Source organism: Saccopteryx leptura, chromosome 3, assembly GCF_036850995.1.
Source record: "Saccopteryx leptura isolate mSacLep1 chromosome 3, mSacLep1_pri_phased_curated, whole genome shotgun sequence".
NCBI classification, from domain to species: domain Eukaryota; kingdom Metazoa; phylum Chordata; class Mammalia; order Chiroptera; family Emballonuridae; genus Saccopteryx; species Saccopteryx leptura.
In genome coordinates, this window is record NC_089505.1 from 73,974,353 (window position 1) to 73,983,683 (window position 9,331).

General features: G+C 42.3%; 1 long non-coding RNA gene and 1 pseudogene across 1 annotated transcript; one reads left to right on the forward strand and one right to left on the reverse strand.

Moving 5' to 3' along the window:
* Positions 1–272: 272 nt before the first annotated feature.
* Positions 273–1,624, forward strand: LOC136398215 (urotensin-2 receptor-like; annotated as a pseudogene).
* Positions 1,625–2,131: 507 nt separating this feature from the next.
* LOC136399300 (uncharacterized) lies at positions 2,132–9,041 on the reverse strand. The gene is made up of 3 exons (XR_010750127.1): positions 8,969–9,041; positions 3,927–4,011; positions 2,132–3,005 (listed from the first exon to the last, which is right to left on the reverse strand). It is a non-coding gene; the product is annotated as an uncharacterized lncRNA (long non-coding RNA).
* Positions 9,042–9,331: the final 290 nt, after the last annotated feature.

Genomic DNA, 9,331 nt, shown 5'->3' on the forward strand with positions numbered 1-9,331 from the left:
TGGTAAAAACTATGCAAGGAATCTTGAATTCTCAGTCAGTGGGTATATTTTGCAAATGGTTGATGTAATGAAACACCTCTACCACAAATGTCTATGAATTATCTGCTCAATTCCAAATTATTTTGATTTTCAACTCAGTAACTCATTTATGTAGCTTCAAATGTATTATAAAAGCAGAAGGATTTCCCCTAATTGGCCCCTTTTCCAGAAACGATCAGATATTTGTGCAAATCAGTCCATGACCTCTATGTGCTTTTTTTTTTCTCTTGATCATGGGCGTGGTGAGTGTGGTGGGCAACATGTAAACACTGGTAGTCACGTGCCGCCTCCTGCGCACCTTGGTCTCCATATACGTCTATGTTATCAACCTTGTGCTGGCGACCTGCTCAGCATCTCTTTCATTGTGACCACCTACATCACCAAGGAGTGGCACTTTGGAGACGTGGGCTGCCATGTCCTCTTTAGCCTGGACTTCCTGACCATGCATGCCAGCATCTTCACCCTGACCGTCATGAGCAGTGAGCACTATGCTGCAGTGCTGAGGCTGCTGGACACCACACAGTTCTCTAAGGGCTACCACAAGGTCCTGATGCTTGGCACGTGGCTGCTGTCACTGCTGCTGGCTCTGCCCATGATTCTGGCTATGCGGCTGGTACACAGGGAACATGAGAGCCTCTGCCTGCCAGCTTGGTGCCAGAGCACCCACCATGTCTACCTAATGCTCTTTGAGGCCAGCATTTTGGGGCCTGGTGTGGTCACAGGGCTGCTCTACATGCACCTGGCCTGGGCCAACTGGCTGTCACAGCAAGCCTCCTTTCCACAGATGCATTGGCTGCCCAACCCCAGAGTGCTGTACCTCATTCTGGGCATTGCGCTGCTCTTCCGGGCATGATTCATTCCCTTCTGCATATGGCAGCTGCTGGTCCAGTACCTTGGTGCTCAGCCGCTCACACCCCACAGCTCACATATTGCCAACTACCTGACCACTTGCCTCACCTACGGCAACAGCTGCATCGACCCCTTTCTCTACATCAGGGGTCCCCAAACTTTTTACACAGGGGGCCAGTTCATTGGCCCTCAGACCGTTGGAGGGCCGGACTAAAACACTATGAAAATCTCTATGCACACCGCACACATCTTAAAGTAAAAAAATAAAACAGGAACAAATACAATATTTAAAATAAAGAACAAGTAAATTTTAATCAACAAACTTACCAACATTTCAATGGGAACTATGGGCTTGCTTTTGGCTAATCAGATAGTCAATGTCCGGTTCTATATTTGTCACTGCTAGCCGCAACAAATGATGCAAGTGTTCATCGGTTAGTCTAGATCGGGTTGGACATTTTTAATTTTTCATCCTAGAAAATGTCTGTTCGCAGACATAAGTGCTGCCAAAAATTGTTGACATTTTAAGAGCATGGTTCCTGATATTAGGATATGTCTCTGATGAGAGAGGAATAGAAATTAGGCAAGTTGTTTGACTTGAATGCGTCTTTCAGAGAGTTACAATTCTGCAGTTCCGCCAGTTCCATTTGGTAAATTGAATCCACATTTTCAATGTCAATAGAAAATGGGTTATGGAAAAGCTGAATGTCCTGTTCATGGAGATGAAGCTCTTTAAATCTAAATTGGAACTCCTTTTGCAACTTGTTCAGTGAATCCACACATACTTCTTTTGGGAATGCAATCAAGGGTTTTTCGCTAACAGATTTTGAGTTAAGGGGAGATGGCAGAAATTTTCCTCCTTCACTTGTTTAATAAGGAGGACTAATTTTACTTCAAATGCTTTTACATGTGATTGCATATCACAGATGAGCTTCCCTTTTCCTTGAAGTTGCACATTGAAACTGTTGAGTAGCTCTGTTACATCTGTCAGAAAGGCGAGGTGCCATTTCCATTCTGCATCATTGAGCTCTGGTACTTGTTTTTTGAAAGCATAAAAGCTGTAATCTGTGGAAGTAAGTCAAAACTCTCCCTCGACTCAGCCAATGGACTTCGGTGTAGTACAGAACATCTTCATTGGCCACATTTAGCTCACACAGAAATTCCTGAAATTGCCTGTGATTTAGTGCATTAGTTCTAATGAAGTTAACACAACGTACCACAATTTTCATAACAGAGTCCCACTTCAGTGATTTACTACACAGCGCTTGTTGGTGGATGAGGCAGTGTATGGCTATTGGATGAGAATGGTTAAGTTTGTCCATCTCTAGGTTAATGCGAGCAATTACTCCTTTCTTAGGCCCCACCATACTAGGCGCACCATCAGTTGTCACACTGGCTAGTTTAGCCCAGTCCAGCTCCAAATCCTTCAGTTTGGGAAACCTTTTCATAGATATCCTCTCCCGTAGTTGTTCCTTTGATGCTTTGCAGTGCAGCAAGCTCTTCTGTGACTTCAAAATGGTCATTCATCCCACGAATAAAAATTAGAAGTTGTGCAGAATCACGAACATCATTGTTCTCGTCGAGTGCCAAGGAAAAATAAGAAAGTTTTCTCACAGAGTTATGCAAATGCTGATGCAAATTGTCCATTTCTTCAATCTTTCGTGTTATTGTAGATCCTGAAAGACTAACTGTACTACATAAGTCTGCCTTTTCTGGACACATCTCTTTGGCAACAGAAAGAAGTCACTCTTTAACAAATTCTCCCTCCACGAATGGTCTGCCAGCGCACGCTATTAGCTTGGCAACTTGAAAACTTGTTCACAGTGATGAAATATTTAGCTGCTTCTGCTTCACAAAAGTATTTTGCTGAGTTGACAATGAATTTTTCAGTTTTAATATTTTATCTTTTCTCACATCTCCAAACAGTCATATTTATTTTTATGTTAAGTTTGATAGTGTTGACGCAAATTATACTCTTTGAACACAGACACTATATTCTGACATATCAAACACACAGCTCTTTCCTTGTACTGCATGAAAAAGTAATCATAAGTCCACTGTTCTTTGAATATCCTACACTCTGAGTCAATTTTTCTCTTTCTTGACGTCACTGTTTCCTAGGGATTCCAAATTGATAATAGTTAAATACCAATATATATATGCTCTCTGCCCCTCCATATAGGTCCCATGCTCTCTGCCCTTCATGTAGGTCCAGGCCTCTGCCTCCCATGTAGGTCCAGGTTTCTGCCCACAATGTAGGTCCATGCCCTCTGCCCCCCCCATGTAGGTCCAGGTCTCTGCCCTCATGTAGATCCAGGTCTCTACATCCCATGTAGGTCCATGCCCTCTGCCCCCTATGTAGGTCCATGCCCTCTGCCCCCCCCCCATGTAGGTCCAGGTCTCTGCCCTCATGTAGATCCAGGTCTCTGCGTCCCATGTAGGTCCATGCCCTCTGCCCCCTATGTAGGTCCATACCCTCTGTCCCCATATAGGTCCAGGTCTCTGCGCCCCCATGTAGATCTAGGTCTCTGCCCCTCATGTAGGTCCAGTTCTCTGCCTCCCATGTAGGTCCAGGTCTCTGCCTCCCAGGTAGGTCCAGGTCTCTGCCCCCCATGTAGATCCAGGTCTCTGCCTCCCATGTAGGTTCATGTCTCTGCCCACAATGTAGGTCCATTTTTAAAATCCAATTAAAAAAATAAATAAAAAATATACTTACCTAGTGCGGCAGCCTCTGCTGCGCTGTGGACCCGGCGCCTCAGTCTTCAGTCTGTCAGGCCTAGATACGCACGTCGCGCACTACAACGTCGCGACGTGATAATCTAGGTAGGTCAGTGAGGGCCGAGTGCAATACAAGAAAGAGAGTTCCTGTATAGCGGCGGGCGCATTATTTCAATTGTAAGCGCCAGAGCATTTACAATAGAAATGAATCAGGGAACCAGCTGAATCCCCGTAAGTGCGACGGGGGCCGGGTAAAAGGCCGTTGCGGGCTGCATTCGGCCTGCGGGCCGTAGTTTGGGGACCCTTGCTTTAATGCATACCTTCTGTTAACGCAGGGGTCGGGAACCTATGGCTCGCAAGCAAGATGTGGCTCTTCTGTTGGCTGCATCTGGCTCGCAGACAAATCTTTAATAAAAAAATAATATTAAAAATATAAAACATTCTCATGTATTACAATCCATTCATTTTCTACCACTCATGTTCATGGTTCCGGGTGGCTAGAGCCAATCACAGCTGTCCTCTGGGACAACACCAAATTTTTATTGGATAATGAATGCATAATGTACATGGGTCGCTGTGTGGCTCTCATGGAATTACATTTTAAAATATGTGGTGTTCATGGCTCTCTCAGCCAAAGAGGTTCCCGAACCCTGTGTTAATGCATGCGTTTATGTGCCTCTAGTTAATTTATTATACCCATTTTTATTGCCCATTTATTATTACTTACATATAGCTATCCATAAACATCTTATAATATGAAAATGTTTATGAGAAGGTAAAATAAAATTAGATCATAACTGGTTCCTTTTTCATTTTTATTGAGATATAATTTGCATAGGTTAAACCTATTCATAATAAACTTGTTTTGGGTAAGTTTGTTATTAATATGGAAGTTATTAAGGACTACTACAAAAAGTTCACATATATTGTACCTTCATTTAACTTCCCATCACATGAACCTTTTAAATCACCACGGTACATTTGTCAAATTGAGAAATGAACATTGGTATAATATGCAACCAAATCACAGGTTCTACTCTGATTTCACAAGTTTTTACACTACCATCCATTTTCTGTTGCACAATTTAACCCACAATATTATATTCAGATACCATTTTTTTGTGATTTTTCTCTATTCCGTAACCATTTCTCTGTCACATTTTTCTCAATGATGTCCTCAATTAATTTCAGGAGTACTGATGAGGTATTTTGTATATTAATTCATCTTTAGGGTTGTACTAAATGTACCTCATTAAAGAGTGGTCATGCATTTTGGTACAGACACCTCAGAATTGAAGTCTCTATCACACAATTAACTAGGGGTAGAAAATATCAAATTGTCTTACAGCTGATCTCCTGGTAAAGGTAGTATTTGGCAGGGTTTTACACTGAAAATAGCAAGAACAATTTTGACAAAAAACAACCAGTGTACAAGGCCCACATCAAAAGATTTCAACACTTATATGTAGTATCATAATTGATAGTAGTTGTGAAAGCATAAACGTGCAGATAAATAGAACACAATAAAGATCCCACAAAAAACCCTGCACAAATCATATAAACACAATTGTCTGAGAAAGTTAAAAGACTTCAATTTAGAAAGGTATGCTTTCCAAAAAATGATGGCAGGATATTTAGAGGACCACTGGCATGTGGAAATAAATAAAGAAATAAATGGAATGTCAACACATTTATTCAACATTTTTTATTGATAAAAGACTAGTATCCAGAACATAGAATTCCTAAAAGTTGATAATTTTCAAAGATTGTTTAAAGGAAGCACTGATCCTTATACCATTTACTGCATACCTGAAACTATTAATATTAGTTGATCATCCTTTGTGCCAGAATCCATGCTCTGCTACTTTAACCCAGGTTCCTGTAACTTCCTTGATTAGTAAAGAAACGAATAAATACAATGAGGCTGCAGAGATCAGTGCTTCAGTCCTAGATGCTGGGAGTCCCCTGTACCCATCTTTTCTCCATGCTGTGTCTTGTGTTCTTCTAAAGTCCTGCAGCACCTTCCTTTCGAGCACACCCTTTGCCAAGCTGTTCTCAGCAATCATAAAGAGTCATTCAAGATTTTTTACACGTATTAACAACTGCAAACCTTGTTCTGCCCCAGTCTGTAGTGAGCAATTTTTCATTCTCATCTATGCATTCATCTGAGTAGAAGACTCTATAATGTGAAGGAGAAATTACACTTAATATATTTCAATACTTTACATATTAAATGAGGCGGTATTTTATAGGCCACTACAAATCCCAAAGAAATAAAGATAAATAATGTAGAAAAAATAATGAAGAAAAAAATGATAAATCACTCAGATGCCTGAATAGAGTGAGGCACAGAGGGTAGAGCTTCAACCTGGGATGCTGAGGACCCAGGTTCAAAATTCTCAGGTCACAGGTTTGAGCGTGCCCTTCCCAGGTTTAGTGGGGGGAGCAGCCTGTTCATAAGATTATCAAAATGATACTATGATTGCTGGCTTGAACTTAAATGTTGATGACTTAAAGCCCATGTTCCCTGACTTGAGCCCAAGATCACTGTCTTGAGCAGAATGTCACTGTCTAGGCTTGAGCACACAGGAACAGAATGATGTTTCTATCTCTCTCCCTCCTGTGTTCTCTGTCCAAAATCAGTAAACAAAAAAATATAAATTAATAAAAAATATATGAGAAAAATTCTCAATGTGGTAAGTTTTGCAAAGATTATAAACAGGGCAGGCACATAAACCACACTATAAACTAATGACACATACCTACAGAAAATGTGCAGGGTAAAAGTACTATGGAAAAAATTTTGGTATCTATTTAGACTGAACTTATAAGCACAGTAAGATATAGCACTTTCATGCTGAGGTAAATGTCTAAACTATGTATTTTTCCCATGCAACGCCCCCCCCACACACACATAAAAAGTGCACTGCTAAAACAGAAGACAAGTCCAAGACTGTCCATGGCAGTTGTATCCTAACAATCTGGACTGCAAACAATACAAGTTCAGTTATCAGCAGGAACACCTGCCATGCACTCCAACCACGGCATGTATGGGAAAAATACAACCTTGGCTCTTCTAAGATTTCTAAAGAATGTTAAAACAAAGACATTTTTTAAAATAGAGAGTCAGAAAAATAGACAAAAAGACAGGAAGGAAGAGAGATGAGACGAATAAACTCATAGCTAAAGCACTTTATTTGTTCATTGATAGCATTCTCATATATGTCTGGACCAGGGGGTTCTAGCTTAGCCAGTGACCCCATGCTCAAGCCAGCGACTTTGGGTTCAAACGACAGACATTGGGGTCATGTCTATGACCCCACACTCAAGACGGTGACCCTGACCCTGCACTCAAGCTAGCAATCTCAGAGTTTCAAACCTGAGTCCTCAGCCCCAGATCAATGATCCATCCACTGCAGCACAACCTGGTCAGACCAAAATACATCTTCCTTTGTGAAGCACATGTGAAAGATCTTCTGTAGCTTACAACTGCAAAACTATTAACTGTGTAAGCATTATAGAATACAGTTACCTGACATTCATTTACACACACACACACACACAAAAGAAAGAAAAAAGAAACCACAGCAGATTCACATTAAGCTAAAGTAGACTACATAAAGAGTGAATGATGTATGATTAGTTGATAAAGAGTTAGTTAGGCACATCTAAATAAAATGTAATGATTAATAAGAATGATGCCTGACCTCTAGTGGCACCCAAAATAAAGCATCGACCTAGAAAACTGAGGTATCTGGTTCGAAACCGTGGGCTTGCCTGTTTAAGGCATATATGAGAGTTGATGCTGCGTGCTCTACCCTGCCTTTTCTCTCTCTCTAAATATAAATAAATAAAATCTTTAAAAATGATTAATAATAATTAAATGTATGCTAAAAGTATACTGAAAATCCTTAAAGTGCTCGGTATGGAGAGCTCAGGGTAACTCAAGCTCACTTATGCTTCACCAAAACATCAGGAACACTCCAGGTGGCCTCTGCCAAAACATGCAACATCACTGTCACTCTATGGATTCCAACCACAATTTTGTCTCAATAAGTAGACTACCAGGTCCCTCCTGCGACAAACAGCTGCTTACTCCAATCAGTCTGGTTTCCCTTCTTTCCTACCTTACAAGCCAATTCTTTTAATTCTCATATTTCTCCCTTTCCCTTTTCTCTTAAATCACCTCCTCCTCCAGTGTTTGCCCTCATTTTCACTGCACCCAACAAGCAACTACCCATCTCTCTCCCCTTATTGGAGCAGGAATAGCGTTTACATGATCAGTCTGGACAGCAGAACCCCAAGAAAGGAGCACACCTCCCTATCCTTTCTCACCTCTTCTCAATTCATCTCCGTCCCTGCCTGACACAACAGGGAATGTTGTTCCTCTGCGGGGAGGACGCTACCTTGGCCTTCCTACTACCTGGGCAGGAGCCTGTGCTTTAACATACCTCTCTCCGAAAGGTGACGTAGCCTTCAACAACCAGTCTCTCCCCATTCTAGAAATTCAGCAAGTCCGGCACAAAAGGGCAGTGTAGCTCACCCCTCTCTTGGTAACCCTCAAAATAACTTCGGGTGTTGGGACAGGTTCAGGAGGACCAGCCACCTCTGTCCTAACCTCCCTTATAATTGTCACTGAAGTGTTCATTCTTGCAGGCTGCTGCTTCACTTACCACAAATATCACAGTGAGACCTTCTCAATGCGGGGCGGGTGGAAAACAGGGAGGCACAAAAAATGTATCTGCAGAATGCGCGAGCAATCCGATGTGAAGCAGAATTTAACCACCCGGAGGCGACAAGCGAAGCACACCGACAGCCTTAGTTATCCGTTGGGGATTTACTGAGCCATTATTGAGAAATAAAAATTATGTACACTGAAGGAATCCATGTGATCCTTAGAAATACACAAAGATGGAAATAGTAGCACAATCAAGTTAATTAACACATCCCGCAGCTCACAATCAGTTCTACGTACGCCTGGGAAGAACACTCTGCACGTGGATCTGCGGTACATCCCGCGGCCAGAACTTTACGAGTGAAAGTTTGTACCCCTGGGAGGACATAACACAAACTCCTTCAGAACACTATTGGCTACTGACGAACGGAGAGCTCACTTTCGGTTTTAAAAGTAAAAACTACGAAGATGCAGTTATTTAACGAAGAGAAGAGCCGAGCGCAGGGAGCAGCCTAGGAGCCATTTTAACCCCCACCCCCAAGGAAAGCGCCGGACTCTCGCGGGGTCGGCTGAATTTCCACGGACGGCAGGGCCGCCTGAGGGAACTAAAAGTTCCACGAGGCCATCCAGACTGTGAAGAAAAGGAGTTGTGAAATGAAGGTTTAACGTAGAAAAACGGGAACTCACATTTCGTACTATGACCTTCGCGTCCAGTTCCCGGTCTGCAGAAAATGGCGCTCAGAAGAAATAAAGAACATCCTCGAGGCGTGGCCTGGTTAGACTGGGCAAGCGCGCCCGGATATCCCAAAAGCTGGAAAAAAGTCGAGTATGGGTGGGGTGTCCCAGGGAGGGAGAGACAGAGGGTGGAGTCTGTTGAGGCCAGGCATGAGCAATAACACTGAAAAGGTGTAACTAAATCAAGAAGGTGGTGGGAGAGGTTCTTTAACCTGACCTTCACAGTACAGCAATGGTTGTTTTCTAAGGTCAGGAATACCCCTATGTCTTTCATAGTTGTGTGTGCACTAATTAAGCATTACAATGTGGGCCCTG